Here is a 21,138-nt window from a genome sequence, read left to right as displayed (position 1 = left end):
TCAAGCAATTCTCCTGCCAAAGCCTCCCGAGGGATTATAGGCATTCACCACCATGCCCAGCTAATTCATATATTTTTAGTAAAGACGGGGGTTCACCATGTTGGCCAGGCTGGTCTCGAACTCCTGACCTCAAGTCATCCACCCACCTCAACTCCCAAAGTGCTGGGATTACAGGCGTGAGGCACCACATCCGGCCATTTTCGGGGGGGCTTTTTTTGAGATGGGTCTCCCTCTGTCATCCAGGCTGGAGTACAGTGGTGCCATCACAGCTCACTGTAGCCTTGACCTCCTGGGCTCAAGCAATCCTCCCATCTCAGCCTCCTGAGTAGCTGGGATACAGACGCATGCCACCACACCCACCTAATTTACTTATTTATTTTTGTAGAAATGGGGTCTTGCTGTGTTGTGTTGCCTAGGCTGGTCTCGAACTCCTGTGCTCAAGCAGTCCTCCCACCTCAGCCTCCCAAAGTGCTGGGATTACAGGCATGAACCACCACACCCAGTCTACAACCAGTTCTTGTTCCCAGCTTTCTCTGTGTGGTAGTACTAATCTTACGGCCAACAACCAGAGAATCTTACGTAGTTGAAAATTTCTTAAGGGGTGACCTACTTCAGACTCCTGCCTCATCTAGGAAACCATTGACAACATGATTAAGATCCAAGGCTCTAACTCAGTATTACAGGGTTCAAATCCTGGCCATACTATTTGCAATGGATTCTTGAGCAAGTAACTTCACTCTTCCATGCCTTGGTTTCAATGTGGTTACTGATAGAACCTATTTCATGTGGCTGGAATGAGGAATACATGAAACAATACATGTAAAGCACTTAGCCCAGTACTCAGCGCATAGTAAACAATTAATGTTAGCCATGAATATTAGTAAGCAGATATTTATCCATTTTTTCTTAAACTCTGCCAGTGCTAGAACTCACACAACTCTTCAGGGCAGCTCATTCCAACAGTGGATATTTGTCATTTTTTGAAAAGTCTCAATTCCTTCAACAGACATTCCTCAGGTGTTCACTATATACCGAGCATGTTCTAGAGCATGAGAACAAAGAGATGACTGAAAACAGTGTTTGTCCTCAGAAAGTCCCTAATCTAGCAACAGAACTCAGTGCCAGGTGGCCTGTGACTCTCCGTCCCTCTCAGCCCATTTGGAGGTGACTCTTGCTTCTCTCATGACAGATCAGCTTTCACTACCCACCGCCAGGGACATGACCAAGGAGGTTCCTCCTCTCTACCCCTAAGCAGCGAGTCCATAGGCTCCCTAGAGAGTTCAGTCATCTCTTCTGGGGCAAGTCACCTAGCCGCAGTGAACCTCCATTTCCTTATCTCGAAATGGGAGTCAATAATCCCTGCCCTATTGATGTCACTGGATTGTCATAAAAATGACATCATTATGTAAAGGTCTTTGCAACCTCCCAAGTACTCTATAATGATGAGATACTCCTTATATTAAACCAAAGAAAGAAATGACTCTCCTAAAGATTGAATTTTAGACATCAGTAAGCAAGGGAAGATCTTTTGGTTGGGAGCTGATAAAGTGGTTAAGAGGAGAAATTTACTAAGCCCCAGATCAGACTTATAAGGACAAGACTAGACTGAGTCAACCACGCCTCCAGCATTGCTCCTAAAAATCTTATTGGAGGCCATATATTGTGCTGGAGGATCACCAAGGTTTAGGTCCAGACAGACAGAACTAGACTCAAAATGCCTTATCAACCACTTACTAGTTTGATGACTGTGTGCAAGTTCCTTAATCTAAGCTATATGAATGAGGAGTATATGAAACAGTACATGTTAGCCATTAATATTAGTAAGCAGATATTTATCCGTTTTTTTTCTTAAACTCGGCGAGTGCTAGGAATCACACAACTCTTCAGGGCCGCTAGTTCCAACACTGGATAGTCATCATTTTTGGAAAAGTCTCAGTTCCTTCAACAAACATTTCTCAGGTGTCCACTATATACCAAGCATGTTCTAGAGCATGAGAACAAAGGGATGCCTGAAAATAGAGTATTTGGCCTCATAAAGTTCCTAGTCTAGCACGGGAGCTCAGCATCATTTGTAAATCAGATTCTCTCTCCTTGGAATTTGAATTAGAACTGAGGGACACTCGAAGAGTCTGGACTGTCTTCTGAGCAGAGAATAAAAAGTAGCTATCATCTGCCCACCACAGACATGAAAAAACAAGAAAGACAGTTTGCAGAGAGGAGAGAATGAAACAGGAATATAGAGAGAAGCAGATAAAGAAATGGATCTTCCCATCTCGTCATGAGCTTCCACTTCCAGGTAAGCAGAACTGCCAGAGACTCAACTGAATTCCTGCCTTAGGCTTCCAGGGAACACCCTGAACTTTTTGTTTTGTTTTGTTTTGGGTTTTTTGAGATGGTGTCTTGCCTTTCACCCAGACTGGAGTATAGTGGTGCAATCACAGCTCACTGCGGTCAGGTGACCCTCCCACCACAGCCTCCAAAGCCGCTGGGACTACAGGTGTGCACCACCATGCCTGGCTAATTTTTGTTTTTGTTTTTGTTTTTGTTTTTTGAGACAGGATCTCACTCTATTGCCCAGGCTGGAGTGCAGTGGCACAGTCTTGGCTCACTGCAACCTCTGTCCCCCAGGTTTAAGCAATTCTCCTACCTCAGCCTCCCAAGTAGCTAGGATTACAGGCACGCACCACCATGCCCAGCTAATTTTTGTATTTTTCGTGGAGACAGGGTTTCACCATGTTGGCCAGGATGGTCTCAGATCTCTTGACCTCGTGATCCGCCCACCTCGGCCTCCCAAAGTGTCGGGATTACAGGCGTGAGCCACCCTGCCTGGCCTAATTTTTGTATTTTTTGTAGAGTCGGGGTTTTGCCGTGTTTCCAAGGCTGGTCTGGAACTCCTGGACTCACACAGTCTGCCCACCTTGGCCTCCCAAAGTAGTAGGATTACAGGGGTGAGCCATCGCACCCAGCCTGAACTTTTAAAATAAACTGTTTCTTATGCTTAAGTTAGGTCCAGTCAGTTTTTATTCTTGCAAGCTGGGATAGTTCACACTTTCTCCTTAGCACTCCTCTGTTTTCTTGATTAGTGTCTCTTGGAGTTCCAGAAAACTGTCCAGGCATTTGCAAGTGGGACTTTAAAAGCCTATCTTTTACACTCAGATGAAAGGCAGTAGGAAGTAGGAACAGATTCTCCAACACTTTGGAGGCATGTTAGCACCTTTCTAAATTGTGGAGGAGTGAACTGCCAAATTTCATTCATCATTACTGATAATTATTGTGAACCAATCCAGCCAAAAGAATTCTGAACAGACACTTTACAAACCTATGCCAAATTAAATTGACCGTACCAGGCTTATCACATTGAAATATTTATTTTAAATAGTCTTAAAATTATAATTATGTTAATTGTTTTATTAAAATCAAGAGAGAAAATAACCATTTATCAAACTGCTGAGACTGCTAAAAGATTATATAAATAAGACACACTTAGTAAATATTTTCATTCCATTCAAGAAAGGCTTTTGTGGCCGAGTGCCATGGCTCACACCTGTAATACCAGCATTTTGGGAGGCCGAGGCAGACAGATCACTTGAGGTCAGGAGTTTAAGACTAGCGTAGCCAACACTGTGAAACCCCATCTCTACTAAAAATACAAAATGAGCTTGGTGTGGTGGTGAACGCCTGTAGTCCCAGCTACTCTGGAGGCTGAGGAAGGAGAATTGCTTGAAACCAGGAGGCAGAGGTTGCAGTGAGCCGAGATTGCACCACTGCACTCCAGCCTAAGCAACAGAGCAAGACTCCATCTCAAAAAAAAAAGAAAAAAAGTCTTTTGAAATTAATTTGTTGCAGACCTCATTGATTTCCTGCCGCAGATCCATCTTACTCTCTTCGTTATTCTCAGAACCCCAATTTTGTTCAGATATTCAACCTCCTTCAAGTGGCCATGTGTTTCAGGGGAAGGCTAGACCTACCCCAGCTCCAGAGGTTGGGTCATAATTGATTCCTCTTATACATGGTTTATTCTTGGGCACAGAACACAGCTCTAGCCAGTGAGGTGTAAGAGTTGAGGGCTTGAGGGAAAGATTTCACCTTCCCAAGAGAAATACAAATGAACAGATGGTCTTGTCTTTTTCTGGGTGTTGTCATTTGTGACCATAAAGGCAAACAAAGCTAACACCAAGAATAGCAAAAGAGAAGGGTAAAAGAACATACATGAGGTTTTTGAGTCACCGAATTAACCAACAGGCACCACCTACCATCCCCTACCCCTAGACCACTTATGTGATCATAATAAATGCCTTTAATATTTAACACAATTTAAACTTGAGATTTCTGTGGCTTGGGGCTGAAAAGCATCTTAACTGGTACTGTTATATCTAACAATCTCTTTAAAATTATGGTACCATTTGGCAATTTCTAACAGTCTTATATGCATTCAGAAATAAGTAAAAATAATCGTACAACTATCCCCCTACTTCCCTTAAAAGTCCCATATGTTCCAAGAAAGAAAATGTCTTTGAAATCTTCACTCTTGTCACCTGCTGTTTTGTACATACAATGTACCAACATAGGGCCCTGCCCACTTCATTCCGCCTCCACAGAATTCTGGGACACTCTGTTAAAACTGTATTTGGAGAATTTCCTTCCTTCTATGCCCACTATTATTGTGTATGACTGCTTTTTTGGGCTTTTTTCACTCTCTTGTTCTTTCCCCATCTTTAGCTTCTGAATTAAGAGTTTTCATTTCCCTTAATGGTCCTTAATAGGGTTGTTTGTTACTGTTCTTGTTGTTGTTGTTGTTGTTGTCAATAGGAGGAATCCATTTTTCTGTCAACGTATCCCAGGTGGCTAACTTTCATTATGCTCAGGTTGATGATTCATGAATGGTAGTTTTCCTTCTAAACAAGCGTTGCCATGATGGGTGAGTAATGGTACGTTTGCTATATTCCAAAGACTGAGGGAATAAAACAAATTCCATCCACATGATAATAGGGTTAATTTGACTTGACATATATAGATTGAAGGTTGTTTATTTGTTGGCTTGATTTCCATAGCCTAGTCTTTTTTGGCTAAGGAGGTATCTTCTAGTCCCAAGTTATTTCTATTCATACATCCATTCAAACAAATTTGCCTTTGTCTCCAGGTTCTGTTTCTTATGATAAATTTTTAGAAACCCCAGGCTAATCAAGAAACTCTCAAAATAGGAAGTGAACCAACAACATTTATACTTATAGCTCTTTATGTGCTTGAGGCAACATTCAGGAATATTCTTTCCCTACCCTTGTTCTCTCAAACTCTACCTCTTTACCTTAATCTACCTCTCTCCTCACCCTCTGTATTTTTCTCCTCAAAGGTATGCACGAGTGCTTCCGTGCCATTTTCACAGCCCTGTGCGCTAGAAAACCTGCCTACACGTTTGCTTTTAAATGAGGTAGTACACTTTGCCAGCTTCACTATTTTCTTTCTTGTGCTATTATTCCTTTTTTACCCAAAAATTTGGCCCCATTTTTTATGAAATTAGTAGTTATGATTTGACACTTAGAGAGATACAAGCAATTAAGTAATGTATTCTTTTGAAGTTCTTCAAAGATGACATTCAATAAAATCCCTAGCTTTGATATTTATCCCAGACTCCAGAACCGCATATCCAATCACTGTCTTCTTCATTTTGTATCCCACAGACTGGTCAAATTTAACAAATGAAACATGTATCCACTCTACTACCCCACTCTTAACCTGTTTCTTCTTTGGCATTGTGCGTCATGGTTAATGGCTCTACTATCCATCTCAATATGCAAACCAGAAACCTAACTTCATTCAGCATGCTAAACCATTTCACATCTAAAATATGTCTAGACCCTGTCCTTTCCTCTCCTTCCCACTGATATTACCAAGTATTACTTAGCCTCTTAGTTCACTGTCCCACCTCTAGTTTTGCCCTGCTCTAAGCTAACAGAATGATCTTCCTTATCCCATCCCTCATCCCATTACCATCTCCATGAAGACTTTCCAGCCCCCACTTTCATCCCCGCAGAATGGATTGCCTTATCTAGTGCGGCCCCTAGTGCTCTGGAGGGATTTCCATTATGGGGAAGTAACATAGCCCTTAGTGGTTACAAGGTACATTTTCTGAAGACAGAACATTAGAATTTGAATCCTGGCTTTACCACTTACCAGCTGCAAGTTACCAAATCTCTGTTCCTCAATTTCCTCTTCTATAAAATAGCACTAATCAGTGGTACTTCTTGGAGTCGATGGGAGAATTAAGTAAGATGATACATGCTGGCACTTAGCGCATGCCTGGCACATGGTATTGATATACACCCAATAAGTTATCATCATCATCATTATTATAGAAAATCTACGACTTTCACTGCACTAACTTGTTTATATTTTTCTTTACTAGGCTTTGAGTTCCTTGTACCTAATTCATCTTTGTAACCCAGCACCTAGCACTGGCCTGAAAAGTAGGAGACACTCCATACATATTTTTGATTGAATCATCAGGTTACTGCTTGGCTTGTAACTCCTCACTGGCTCCTGATTGCCTGTGGAATAAGATTCATACTTTTTCAGCTTGGGCAACATAGTGAGACTCCATCTCTACAAAAACATTACAAAATTAGCTGGGCATTAGCTGGGTCACACACCTGTTGTCCCCACTACTTGGGAGGCTGTGGTGAGAGGATTGTTTGGGCTCTAGAGGTTGAGAGAGACCCTGTCTCAAAACAAAACAAAACACTGTACTCTTTAGCCTGACTTATGTACCTATTCAGCTTAATCTTCTCCTATACTCTAAGCAAGATCACTTGCAGTTGCCTGGACATTTCCTTCAATCAGGAATGTCTTTCCAAGCCCTTTCCCCAAACTTGGTGAACATTTTTTTACATATAAGACCTTAATCAAGTATCTTTTCCTTTAAAATCATTCCTGACCCTTTTATAGGTGGCCGGCAAGTCTAGAAACATAGGCACATACATAATAAATGGTTTGTTGGTTTTATACTCTAATCACAATGAAATAATATATTTGCATTGCCTGATTTCATGGCCACCCTATAGCTAGAACTGATCCCTCCTCCTCCTTCACGCCACTAGCCCCTTTTATGAAACACTGATTAGCTGGGACAGAATATAGCACACAGAGGTTCTGCTTTATTCATCTTTGTATCTCAATCACCCAGCCCCATGATTGGCACAGACAGGCACTCAACAAATATTTGTTGAATTAATAAAACGTAAGTAAATATTTATGGATTATCGTTGTATAGGCCAAGAAAAACTGCCACCCATTTAATCATTGATAGTGAATATCCCTAATCCCCCTACATTCATTTTCATCACTGCTGCTCTGGGTGTTCAATGAAGCAAAATACTTGGCATGTGCCTTGGTGACCTCATTTTGCATTTGTTGCATTCAGCTTTCATTCATGGTTAAAACATGTTTCTTGAACAAATATTTTCATTTTTAAAAAAGGAAAATTTTAAAGAAAAGTATCTGCTTTAATCAGTCAACATTATTTGAAATTCTTTTTCTTTAAGAAGAAAAATATTCAGCCTGGCACAGTGGCTCACGCCTGTAATCGTAACACTTTGAGAGGCCAAGGTGGGCAGATACCTGAGGTCAGGAGTTCAAGACCAGCCTGGCCAACATGGTGAAACCCCGTCCCTACTAAAAATACAAAAATTAGCCAGACGTGGTGGCCCATGCCTGTAATCCCAGCTACTCGAGAGGCTGAGGCAAGAGAATCACTTGAAACCAGGAGGCAGAGGTTGCAGTGAGCTGAGATCATGCCATTGCACTCCAGTCTGGGCAACAGAGAAAGACTCCATCTCAAAAAACAAAAAACAAACAAACAAAATATCGATAGAGTAATAGGCATATAAAATATTTCAAAATTAATGATATAATGAAGTATGAATGTTGAATGTTCATTTTAGTAAGAGCCAATTAAAACCTGACCAGATAAAAATATTTCTGTTAAGGGCAACTTGAATTTATACTGGCTGTTGGAGCTCATGTACGTGGTTGCAGTCAGACCATGTGGTGTTTTCTATAAGCACACGCGCACACACACACACTCACACACACACCTGTAGCAGATTCCTCTGGCTCAGTTTTGGACTGGCAAAATCCAAGTCAGTCTTCTCTTAGCAAATTCTCCAGTGAAATAATATTCCTTAAAGATGACATTCAGCTAGAAAAATAAATGTTTAACATGACAGTTTCATGACATAGTCTGTGAAATTGAAGACAGCCCCTGGCTAATGATGATACCCACGTTGTCAGATCCATGTTTTGCAGTCAAACACTCACTGATCTAGTAAGGGAACCATTTAGAGGTTCTCTCTGCTTTAATAATGACTCATTGTCCTGGGAATCTTCACTCTCTATGAGAATAAGCCCTGGAGTGGCTCACAATTTGATGGTCACTATGACAACTCTGAAGCTTTCAGAGATGCTCTGGTTTTGTCGGCAGGTGGTTATGTGTTGATCTGATTTTGAAGGAGTGTTGCAGTGGAGAGGTAATACCGCCATCACTTATTGAAATCTAAAGTAAAATTATTGCCATCCAATAAAATATTACTCTGTTCACCATTAATCCAACCTATAAAAGGCATCTTGCAATATGAGCCATAATATTTAGTCATGGCACAATAGTATCCAGGCTAGGATTGCCGAGTTGGCATTTGAAACCTCTCAGAAGAAGTTGTTAAATGATATAGGGTGATCAAAAAAATAATTGAACACTTCCAAAATATATTTGTCAGTAACCAGGTAATTCAGAATCATGTATGAGCCAAAGTGTGAGTGACCTTTTCAATGTCTATGGAAAGTGTCATGTTTATATTAATATTTGTACGTGTTCAATTCTTTTTTAATCTTTCTGTACAATAGTATGAGTGTGATATTAGTATATAATCTGAGATCCAAACATCCCACAAAATGGGATTTAGTTGGTCTTTGAAACCCCTGAAATTATGTGCAAAAATATTGTATAGTTGAAAGTTAAAATTATTTCATTTTACCCCATATTATAATTTGTCTTTATGTAATAACATGGAATCAATAAAAATTTTCATTAACAAATTTTACGATGATGTAATTACTTAATTGCTACGTTAATCTTAAATTTAATTTAGAGTTTAATAAACTTCTACAGTTTTTAAAGTACATAGTAGACATATTAAAAATGTGTTATCATATTAAGTACAGTATATAACCTTGGCTGTTGTGGCACCATTATCATCATTCCTGCTGTGGGACCCAGGGCCATTCCTAGCCCATAGAAAAATCTTTCTAATTCATACAGATTTTAAGAAGGCTCCTAAATGCCCTTCTTTTGGTGGGAATGAGTCAGTCCTGCAGTGAGAAGCATTGTTTAGTATGTAGACTTGATTTCAAACTCTTTTCATGCTCTCAGCTTGGTACCTATGTTCAGTGCACAAAATAAGCAACTATACACAGCAGCCCCACTGGGACCTCAATGAAAATGAGAAGAGACTATGACTCTTCAATACTTTTACTAATTAAAATACCTCGAACAGAGAGCAAGACATGCTCATCAATTAAAAAAATAAGACACTCAGCCAGGCACAGTAGCTCGCACCTGTAATCCTAGCACTTTGGGAGGCCAAAGCAGGCTAATCACTTTGAGCTCAGGAGTTCAAGACCAGCCTAGGCAACATGGTGAAACCCTGTCTCTAAAAAAAGAAATACAAAAATTACCCGGGCATGGTGGCTTGTGCCTGTGGTCCCAGCTACTCGGGAGGCTGAAGTGGGAGGATAGCTTGAGCTGGGAAGTGGATGTTGCAGTGAGCCAAGATCACACCACTGTACTCCAGCCTGGGTGGCCGAGCGACATTCTGTCTCAAAAAAAGAAACTATCTTTAGTTATGAAACTGCTTTTACAAAAATTATAACTGAGAAAATTATGACAGCGAAAGATCTGACCTAACTGACTCCATCTTGCTTCTAACCTCCAAGCTGTCGTAGTTAATTCCTGGGGGTAGGCAGAACTAACTTTGGGAGGAACTTAGTTTATAGTTTAACTTTGAAACAAAGGATGATAACAGCCCTTTCCCAAAACAAACCCCCTTTCTGCCTGGGGACTAGATTGCCCTTGCAGGATTAACACATTAGCCACAAGATTAGAAATTATGGTTTAGGAGTATGCAGCTGGAGGCTGCAAGATTCTGAACCTCCCCAAATTGCTCCTGGAGATAACAACACTGCTGTAAAACCTAAAAGCAGTGCTTGAGGCATTTTGCAGACCCTCAGTGAATCAGTACTCAGTGGATTAGCTGGCACCACCCAGATGGATAAACTGGCTCATCTGGTCTTCTGGCCCCACCCAGGAAATGATTCAGCACAAGAGGACAGCTTTGACTCCCTGTGATTTAATCTGTGACCCAGCCAATCAGCACACCCCACTTTCCAACCCACTACCCACCAAATTGTCCTTAAAAACGCTGATGCCTGAGTTTCTGGGGAGAATGATTTGAGTAATAATAAAACTCCAGTCTCCTGTACAGCTGGCTCTGCATGAATTAAACTCTTTCTCTATTCCAATTTCCCTGTCTTGATAAATCGGCTCTGTCTGGGTGGCAGGCAAGGAGAACCCATTTGGAGGTTACAGTTGATTCTATGATCCACATGTTTTAACAGTTTAATATCTCTGAAATTGAAAGGTCTTACAGTGCCATATCCATTCTGACACTCAATAAATTGTATATAATGAATATATTCATTGAGAAAAAAAGATTAAAGAAATGAAATAATCCTAACTTCTATTTGTATTGTGTTTTCCTCAGAATAATAGGTCATTTCCTACTTGAAAGATGATACGGTATAGGTCTATCAGAGTATTTTCCCTTGTCCTCTGTTTTCAAAGACTCCTTAGACTAAAATAATCCCTCTTCAACCCCAAAGCAGTTTGCTTACACTCTTGTGACCTTATATTCTGCTTTGCACTGTAAGTGTATTTTACTTTTCTCACCTGCTAAACCATAAGCTCCTACAGTGCTTGGCCTTTGGACTTTTCTCTTCATTATGCCATTGGCCAGCAGTGTGACCACATGGAAGCAGCACGGACTTTGACGCCAGGGTGATGTGTGTCCAGATCTAAGCCCTGCTGTCTACTAGCTTAGTGATCTTAGGCAAGTTATTTAATCTCTGAGAGTCCCATTTCCTCGTTTGTAAAATGAGGATGTTCATACTTAATCCATGGAATTGGTTCAAAGGTCTAAAAATGAGCCAGGTTGTAAAGGATTGGCACTTGGCAAGTTCTTTGTAACTGATTATCACTATTTTTCAGAGACAGCATAAATTTTGGAATCAGATTCAAATCCTGGCTTGGTCACTTGATATGTCTCTAACTACAAGTTACTTCTCTAAGTCTCAGCTCTAAGTGCCATGAAGGTCAAGATCTTGTCTGTGGTGTTTACTGTTGTCTCCTTAGTATCTAACACAGATCCTGACACATGGTTGTTGAATGAACCAATACATGAATGAAAAATGAAGATAATTTCTTACCACACTATTGTGAGAATTCTAAAAAATCTACACTCTCTACCACTTACAGTTAAAATGCCCACTACACAGTAGGCCACAATAACTGATTTTTGATGCTCAAAACAAATGAATATAAGAAAATAGGATACATATTATGAATGCCCTGGGCATTCATGCCTCTATAGTTACCATGTAATTATAGGAGTAGGCAATAAGAGGACGTGGCTAAATGGCTGGCCTGATGACTAATATCTTCTAGTATTAAATTGTGTTCATACCGCCAACACAACACTATTAAAGGCAGCAAGAATCACTTGTTTGTTTAGTAAATATGTATCGAGCACATAGGATGTGGAGGATGCCAAAATGGATGAAATATTTATGAACAAGTACATCTATGTCAAGAACAGCATGTGGAGATGCTTGCTTTCTAAGAATTGAGGCCTCAGATGACTGGAGTTTCCATATAAAGAAGATTCCCAAAAGATCATAATGAATAGACAGAATGCTTGGCAGCCCCTTTCTTTAATTCAAATACTACTTTCATAATGGTGACATTTCTGCTTCCACTCGTTTAGGCAGAAAGAGTAATCCCAATGACCTTTGGTCATCAATGTAGATAGTAGAGAAACAGATTATGGAGGTTAGGACAAGGGAGTTTCCTACTGCCCTGGATATTTCCCTCCCAGTATTACAATAGGATGGGAAGGAGGACTGCATAGATGTGAGGAATAGGTGGCGGGATGGTGAACTGCAGTTGTGAGTCTAAAGATAAATGATCACACCACATCTCATCCAGAACCTGGCTTCTAGGTGATTTCACCTAAAATATTCCAAACTGATGCATGTCATGCTTATTCTGCAACATAGATAAGAGAGTAGACGCTGTAGGTAGTAGTAAAGTCCTATTTCTCAAGAGGAGAAAAAGTCCTGAACCATTATGCTGAATTATCAGATTTGAATTTTGTTACCACATATTTATATATTGAGACCAATCAATCTTAATTCAATATATATAATATGACATATAGTTAAAACAATAGTATATGTCTTCGTATAATAATTTCTAGCCAAAAGAGCTAGACAGTAACCTCCTAGCCTAGCCTTAAGCTTCCTTAGCTCCCTTTGTGCCCTGTAAAGCACTAATGGTATAAGTAGCTTTCTGGACACAACAGGAAACACAGGATACTGGTAGTAACAGCAATACAGCTTGAAAAATAATAAGCAGAAAACGTTCTAGGATCAAGGACACATGAAGAAAAGAAAGTGAGAGGGAGGGGAGGAGAAGGATGAGGCAAGAAAGAAGAAGAAAGGAAAGAAATAATAAGTTCCATTCATCTCAAGGAGTAATTATGTAAAACCTTCAGCCAGAGAAGCTCTGAGGAATGGTCCTTCCACCCTCACTGGCCTTTGGGGAGCCTCTGTATCAATTAGCTGGGGAACATGGTGCTGACCTATATGAAACTCGATGCTGGGAGAATCTTCTACATCAGGCCCCAGGCTGTATGAGTACCCCAGGCCACTTCTGGTGGAGTAGGAAGCCGCAATAGGTGATCCTTCTGGCTCCCTAAAGGGAGGACTAAAGTCTGGTCCACCCACTTGGTCAACCCCAAAATGGACAGAGACAGAAAGGGGATGAAAAGTAGTTAGGAATGAACATGTGTGTGTAAGGGAAGCAGGGAATTAGCCCCATTCCTGGACATGGGCTCATGAAGGTTTATTCTGGGTAGGCCAGATGTGAAAGACTTCTCTATTTTCTAGTGTTCCCAAGGCAACAAAAATCAGGGCTCATGTCATTTGTGATGAAAAGGAAGTTTAGACTTTTACCAGGTTCTCCTTCCTAGGTACTTCTGAAAATCCCCAAGGAATGCTCACCTGTTCCACACATCTGCCCTCGCTACTGCTTGTCCCCTCAGCTAGGAGCAAAGAGCTAGACTGCTGCTCCAGTGTTCAGCAGACCACCCCTGGCCGTCTCAGAACCACCTTCCAGGTTGCTGCCAGGCTTCCCTGTCTGCTGTATTCCCGGCACCGACACACATCCATCCCTGAATCCCCAAAGTACCACAACAATCAGGAGGCTTGGGATAACAGAAGGGAATTATGATATAGAAAACAGCATTTTCCTAAAAAAGAATCGGGCTCCCAAATCCTTCACCTGTCTCAGGTTGCATCTTTTCTACGTTGCTGATTACAATTTTTTGCTATGCTTGGCTCCTAACTCCCTCTGTAGAATGATAGTGGGCAGCTCCAAGTCCTTTTATCCAAAAAAAAGCCCTTGGGGCTCTGTAAGTGCTGTAAACCCCACCACACCTCTGATTTGTATCTGCCAACATGGAACAAATGTGGAGAGGATGAAGAAGTAGGAAGAAGCTGAGAAGAAGGGAGACGAGAAAGATCTGACTGAAATATCAGCACTATGCTCTATGGCTCAGAAGTGTCTTCTAAAAGCAACATTCTATATTTTATTTATATAACAACTTTTCTCATGAGTTACCCTCTTATAAGAAAAACTGAAGGACTATCAATAGAAAACCAAGCTGCAATTTTTGTAACATGACGTTGCAGAGTATGTTCTTTTTTTAGGAAGATGCTAGGCCTGCCTTATCCCAAAAGAAAAAAGAACATGGTAAGACTGCCTTGTTTATTGAGATTACTAAAATATTAAATTGATATCATGAGTCCAATTTTAGTGTGTCTGAGTGAGAATCTGTTGAAGCAGACGGGACATTATGGGAAGAAATCTTAGAAAGTAAAAATTAGATTTTTCATACACAGAGTAACAGCTGCTCAGATAGCAGGAAAATCCTTAGAAGCCATTTATCAGGCGGCAGTGCGGTGAACAACAACGAAGACAATTCTTCTCTCAGATGAGAGAATGGGCCAACACACCTCTGACTGCAGATGACAGCATGCTGTGTTCCAGATATTGGAACTATCAAATAACTGATGTTCAAGGGTTTATACTTCTTAATGAACATTCTAGACTGCAAATTGCCTTTGACTTAACGTGACCAAAAGCAGAATTCTAAAGTGTAATCACATGCTGGATGTGCCCAATGGCTATGATACAGAGTGATGTGTGCATATGCCAGTGGTTTCTGTAGGTACAAGACATGCCAAACACAACTGAATAGACAGGTCTGAGATTAGGCAAGTGCTTTAAAGTGGAAAAAGCCACAATTGGGATAAAAACAATGCAAGAATATGGGTGATAAACAAGAAAGTACAATGGAGTAATTGCAACTAAGGCAACTCAATTGGTAGATAGGTCTAAGAACCAAAGAGTTCAGACATTTGTAAATGATTTCCTTGCTTTTGGACAGACAGGTCAAAGTTACTTTTCTGAACTATAAAGATATGTTGGGAGATGAATTTTAGAGGAAGTAAAGGGCCACTCCAAAAACTGTCAAGTTGATAAAGTCTGTTGTCATGATGACAATAGCTTTTGAGAAGAGGATTGACATGATGTCAACGTTTTGTTTTTAGGAAGATTGATCTACTGGTAATAAGATGACTTGAAAGGGGACGGGCAGGGTGGATTCAGGTTTTGTGTGTCTGAAGCTAATACCAGCTTTAAAAGGGTAGAGGCTCTGTTTAAGGAAAATAATACAGATTCAAGTATACAAAGTTGCTAGGGCCCTTCCCAGAACCTTTGAATGGCTTCATGCAAGGAAGGGAGTCTGAAGGTTAAGCTTCCTTTCCTTCAATATAAACCACCTCATAAGCAGATGATAACTAAGTCACTAACACTCTCACCCTCATCTTGCCAGCCACGCAAGTGAGAACCCTAGGAGTCATCTTTTATCCTTCATCTTATTTCCTCTTCAGTCACCAAGCCATGCCCATCTAATTTCCTAAATATTTCTCAAGTTCATTTATTTCTTCATTCTTAATGCCAGTACCTTAGATCTACGTGTTGCTGCCTCTTAACTACTCCATTGCAAATAGCTTTTCCAAACTGGTTCCCTGTTTCCACCCCGTTTACCTCCTAGAGACCTATCCTTCACCCAGCCACCCAGAATCCTCTACCTGTGGGTAGATCTGATAATCTCACACTTCTGGTTAATACTCTTCATTAAAGCTTCATCAGGAGAAGGCCCAAGCCTCCATAGCATTATAAGCAAAGCCTGTGTGATCTCGAACCCCTTTGTCAGCTCAGCTCTTGACACCCTTGCTTTGCACTTCTCACATGTCAACACAATACTGCATTTCCGGCAAATGCCTTGAAAGTTTTTACATCTGGACTTTTGGTTCCTGACTGACCTCTTGGCTGAGAATTATCTCCCTTTTCCCTCATCCCTCCTCCTTCCAAACTCTCTTTACCGGGCTCACCTTTTCCTGGGGATCTTCATAGAGACCCACCCCTCTGCTCCAATCAAGCCGGTGAGGTGCCTTCCTCTGTAATGCCACATACAGTGCTCCATCAAGGCACTCAGCACCCTGTGTTAAAAGGACCTGTTTATAGCTGCCTTTCCCTCTCCTCTCCAGACTGTGATCTCCTTGGGAATAGGAGCCACATCTGATGCATTTTTGTATCCCCAGCACTTCGCAGAATGTGGGTCTCACTAGATATTTTTGAATGAGTGAACAAATTAATGATGAAGTCAAGCACTACATGAGTTATTCTCTGTGATAGAGTATAGAAAGATAAGAGATAGTTCTGGGGTATGTCTAAGCTTGTGAGTAGGAGAAAGAAAAGAAATCAATTAAACACAGGAGACAGAATAATTAGTAAAAGGGATCAATAGCTATTGTTTATGTTGTTTTTCTATTTATCATCAAGTTAAGTTTATACAATGAATGCATATTACTTTTTAAAAATGAAATAAAGGAGTTTATTAGGGTAATTTAATTGCTAAGCTACTGAGACAAAAGGACCACAAAATAGAATGATGAAAATGTAGTGTAAATGTAATTCTCTCACATGTAAAAGTCCAGTGGTTATCAGTTTAGGACTGGCAGAGGAGCATTGCTGTCCTCAACATGCTAGCCCTGCCACCTTAACAGCAACTGCTTCTACTGTGGTTCGAATGAGTCCCCCAAAGTTCATGTGTTGGAAACTTAATCCCCAATGCAACAGGATTGTGGGATGTGGCCTAATTGGAGGTGTTTAGGTCATGAGGGCTCTGCCCTAATAAATGGATTAATGTCATTATCTTGAGAGTCAGTTTGTTATGAAAGTAAATTCAACCCCCTCTTGCCTTCTCTTGCACACTCTTTTGCCTTGTGATGCCTTCTGTCATGTTTTGATTGCAAACCAAAAGTGTCTGAGACAGGTCTCGTTCAATTTAGAAAGCTTATTTTGCCAAGGTTAAGGACACACCTGTGTCACAGCCTCAGGAGTTTCTGACAACATATGCCCAAAGTGATTGGGGTATAGCTTGGTTTTATACATTTTAGGGAGACATGAGACATAAATCAATGCACGTAAGATATACATTGGTTCAGTCCAGAAAGGCGTGACAACTCAAGGAGCGGGGGCCTCCAGGTCATTGGTAAATTTAAAGGTTTTATGATTGGCAGTGGGTTGGAGGAGTTATTACCAATAGAAAGAAATGACTGGGTTACAATAAGAAGTTGTGGAGACTAAGGTTTTATCATGCAGATGATGCCTCCAGGTAGCAGGCTTCAGGGAGAATAGATTGTAAATAGATTGTAAATTCTTATCAGACTCAAAGAGTCTGTTCTATCAGTAATTACAAAAAGGATGAGGGCATAATGAGACATGTCTGGATCCCACTTCCCATCATGGCCTGAACTAATTTTTCAGGTTAACTTTGGAATCCCCTTGGCCAAGAGGAGGGGTCCATTCAGATGGTTGGCAGGACTTATAATTGTATTTTTGGTTTACATGATGCGGCAAGAAGGCCCTCACAAGATGCGGCCCCTCATTCTTGGATTTACCAGTCTCTGGAACTATAAGCCAAATAAACTTCTCATGTTTATAAGTTACTACCCATTCTGTGCTATTCTGTTATAGCAGCACGAAACAGACTAAAATCTTCCAACCAGTGGTGAGAACAAAAGACGAGTGACAGGACAAGTAGTCAGCTTAAGGGAAGGCATAAGTTGCCCCCACTCCTGGCCAAGTGCCCATTCTCAACTGCAAGGGAGACTGGGGAATGTAGTTTCTAGCTAAGTCTCCACAGCTGAAATATGAGACAAGTTCATTTTTATTTTTATTTTTTTAAGGACAGGTTTCACCCTGTCACCCATGCTGGAGGGCAGTGGTGTAATCATAACTCACTGTAGCCTTGAACTCCAGGCTCAAGTGTCCTCCCACCTCAGTCTCCCAAGTAGCTGGGATTACAGGAGTGAACCACCACACCTGGCTGAAAGTTTTATGCATGAAAGGAAGGAGAGAGGAATACCAAAGACAAGTGGCCTGATGTAAAGTCTTTTGTTTCTACAAAATAAGAAAGAAAGAGAATGTTTTAGCAAAAGCCAGATTTCATGGGATTAAGAGTTTTGGGGCAGCGAACAAATGAAGATGAAAAAGTGCAGATATTTATTCAGATTTAACAGTAAACAGAGAAAACAGGATGATGACAAGAAAGAACTAGAGTAATAGGTGGTGGTGGTTTTGTTTGTTTTGTTTTTCTTGAAGGTGTAGTGCCCGAGTGTATTAGTCAGGGTTCTCCAGAGAGACAGAACTAATAGGATATATGAAAGGGGATATATTAGGAGGATTTGACTCATATGATCACAGAGGTAGAGAAGTCCCACAACAGGCCACCTATCAGCTGGAGAACCAGAGAGCTGGTAGTGTGGCTCAGTCCAAATCCAGAACCCTCAAAACCAGGGAAGCCAACAGTGCAACCCTTAGTCCAAGGTCAAAGGTCCAGCAGCCCCTGAGAAGCCTCTGATGCAAGTTTGTAGAGTCCAAAAGCCAAAGAACCTAGAATTGGATGTCCAAGGGCAGGAGGAGAAAAGGTGTCCTGCTCCAGAAGGGAGAGAGAGAGAATCTCCCCTCCTTCTACCTGTTTGTGCTAGCCAGGACCCTAGCCCACACTGGATGGTGCCCACCCGCATTGAGGGCAGATCTTCCTCATTCAGTCCACTGACTCCCAAATCAATCATCTCTGGAAAACCTCACAAATAAACCCAGAAGCGATGCCTTACCAGCCATCTACACATTCCTCCATTCAGTCAAGTTGGCATCTAAAATTCACCATCACACTGAGTATGTTTGAAGATGTCAGTGAAGAGAAAGATAAAAAACTGACATTTGGCTGGGCATGGTGCCACAGCTATAATCCCAGCTACTTGGGAGGCTGAGGCAGGAAGATTGCCTGAGCCCAGGAGTTTGAGGCTGCAGTGAGCTAAAATCATGCCAACACTGCACTCTGGCCTGGGCAACAGAGTGAGATGCTCTCTCAAAAAAACAAAACAAAACAAAACCTGACAATCACCCAAGTGCTGTAGAGTACATATTCTTTTCATCAATACATGGAGCATTCTCCAGAATCGACCACATCTTAGACCACAGGACAAATATCAATACATTCAAAAAGGTAGAAGTCATATCTCATATCTTTTCTGACCACAAAGGAATAAAATGAGAAATCAGTAAAACAAGAGGAACCTCAGAAAATACAGAAGGACATGAATATTAAACAACATGCTCGTGAACTACCAATGGGTCAATGAAGAAATTAAGAATTAAAAAAATTTTTGAAACAGGCCGGGCACGGTGGCTCAGGCCTGCAATCCCAGCACTTTAGGAGGCTGAGGTGGGTGGATCACCTGAGGTCAGGAGTTCGAGACCAGCCTGGCCAACATGGTGAAATCCCATCTCTGCTAAGAATACAAAAATTAGCTGGCGTGGTGGCAGGCGCTTGTAGTCCCAGCTACTTGGGAGGCTGAGGCAGGAGAATCGCTTGAACCTGGGAAGTGGAGGTTGCAGTGAGCCAAGATCACACCATTGCACTCCAGCCTGGGCGACAAGAGCGAAACTCCGTCTCAAAAAAAAAGAAAGAAAGAACAAAATACTATCATAATCTTTACCTTCCCTTCACCAGACACTCCCTACACAGCAAGCTGACTCTGTGCTGACTTAGAAGCTCCAGAGCACCAGATTACCTTAAGACAGCACAGTCAATTTACAATTTACAAAAGTATGCCTGCAACGGAACTCTCTCCACCTGGAGAGCATCTCCAGACAATGGCCACTTTACAACCTAGCTCTGCCTGCAATGGCACCAGCTGGACCGCGGGGTAGATAAGACACCATAAGTGAGTCAAGTAGACCCCCACCTGCTGGCTCCCTCCCCTGCATGCTGTTCATGCCAAGTCCCCCTTTAAAAGCCCCTGCTGTCTGCCCCCAAAGCAAAGCAGTATCGTTAAAGGGAAGAACCTGTATTTCTTCTCATAAGCTAAGCTTTGGAATAAATTACTTTCTTTATACCAGATCCGCTCTTGTTAATTGGATTCTGCAAGCAGCGAGCAACTGAACCTGCGTTTCAGTCACAGTATGGCAGATGCCTCTTCAGTCACACTGAATTCACACTTGTCCCCTGGTGGCTGGAAGAATCCAGATATACATGATAAATCCATGGAACACATACATGAAAAATGGAGTTAACAAAGCATGTCGATCTTGAAAAGATGTTAGGTGAGCAATCCTATAGGTGGGACCCTACGTGGCCACAAAGGGCCAGAGGTTTTAACTACTTTGATTTTCTACCAAGAGCTCATGCTTCCCTCCCTCTATCCTTCCCTCCTCATCACCTTCCCGACCCACTATTTGCTTTTGATTTTCTCCATGTTCTCCTGCATATGATCACCTTCTGGTTTTTGTTTAATCTCAAAGAAACATTTCTAATCTCTGCCAAGGTACCCACCACTTACCGGGTTAAGAGCATGGACTCTTAACTCAAAAGACTTGAGTAGCATCTTAGTCTTTGAGCAGTGTAACATCTTTAAGCCTCTGTTTTCTCATATGCAAATGGAGATGATAATACCTACCTTGTGATCAGCTTCTGAGAATTAAATGGGAGGTCCGTGTAAAGTTCTTCGCATAATGTTGGCACCTAGTGATCACCAATAAATGTTAACTTTATGTAACAGTGCTACCAGATAAAGCAGCTGACATCAGCCCAAAGCTTGACCAGTTCAGGCTATTGGCTCAAGTAAAATAATAAAGAAACGTTAAATACTGGGATGAATTACATACATCCCTCTGGAACAACCTTTAACTATGTAGACCTTGAATGAACCAGGAGCCAGAAGGAGTGCAGTCTGGTTTTAACAGCAGTCAGCCTTGGTAGGGCCTCCTGGGGTTGGCCTTCACAACAATAGGAAGTGCTGAGTCATCCTGCCCCCGGGGTAGGGTGGGGAAGCAGGCAGAAATCCTTCATGGCAGGCCTCCGAGCAAGCATTCCAGGGCCTACTCTGTCCACTCTGGTCTCCTGACCCATTTACAGCTGACCTTCTCTTTGTCACAACCCTATTTATTCTCCCATCTCTCGCCCACTGATCCAACTGGTTTTTTTCCTTCTCTGGACTCAGACCTCCTGATCCCAGTTCTTGAGATGCAGCCAAATGGTCAGGTGTTCTTATAAACACCTGAAAATTTTCTCCTTTGAATCAGGGGATGACCTGAGCAGGAAAAGTACTAACTTTCTT

The 21,138-nt window shown here is 41.5% G+C and overlaps 1 protein-coding gene across 3 annotated transcripts in view; it reads right to left on the bottom strand.

The window, feature by feature from the left end:
* IFRD1 (interferon related developmental regulator 1) overlaps positions 1–20,753 on the bottom strand; it is a 53,071-nt gene extending 32,318 nt beyond the window's left edge. For 2 of the 3 annotated variants that reach the window (XM_045388553.2, XM_065542474.1), the window contains exon 1: positions 20,479–20,753. The gene's annotated coding sequence lies outside the window, so the exon portion shown is untranslated. Of the gene's footprint in view, positions 1–8,090; positions 8,195–20,478 lie in introns of all 3 variants that reach the window. The other variant, XM_045388554.2, reaches the window with a different exon arrangement.
* Between the last annotated feature and the right edge of the window lie 385 nt (positions 20,754–21,138).

Source organism: Macaca fascicularis, chromosome 3 (assembly GCF_037993035.2).
Source record: "Macaca fascicularis isolate 582-1 chromosome 3, T2T-MFA8v1.1".
NCBI classification, from domain to species: domain Eukaryota; kingdom Metazoa; phylum Chordata; class Mammalia; order Primates; family Cercopithecidae; genus Macaca; species Macaca fascicularis.
Note: the sequence above shows the minus strand (reverse complement) of the source record. Positions and strands in the feature narration are given on the sequence as shown.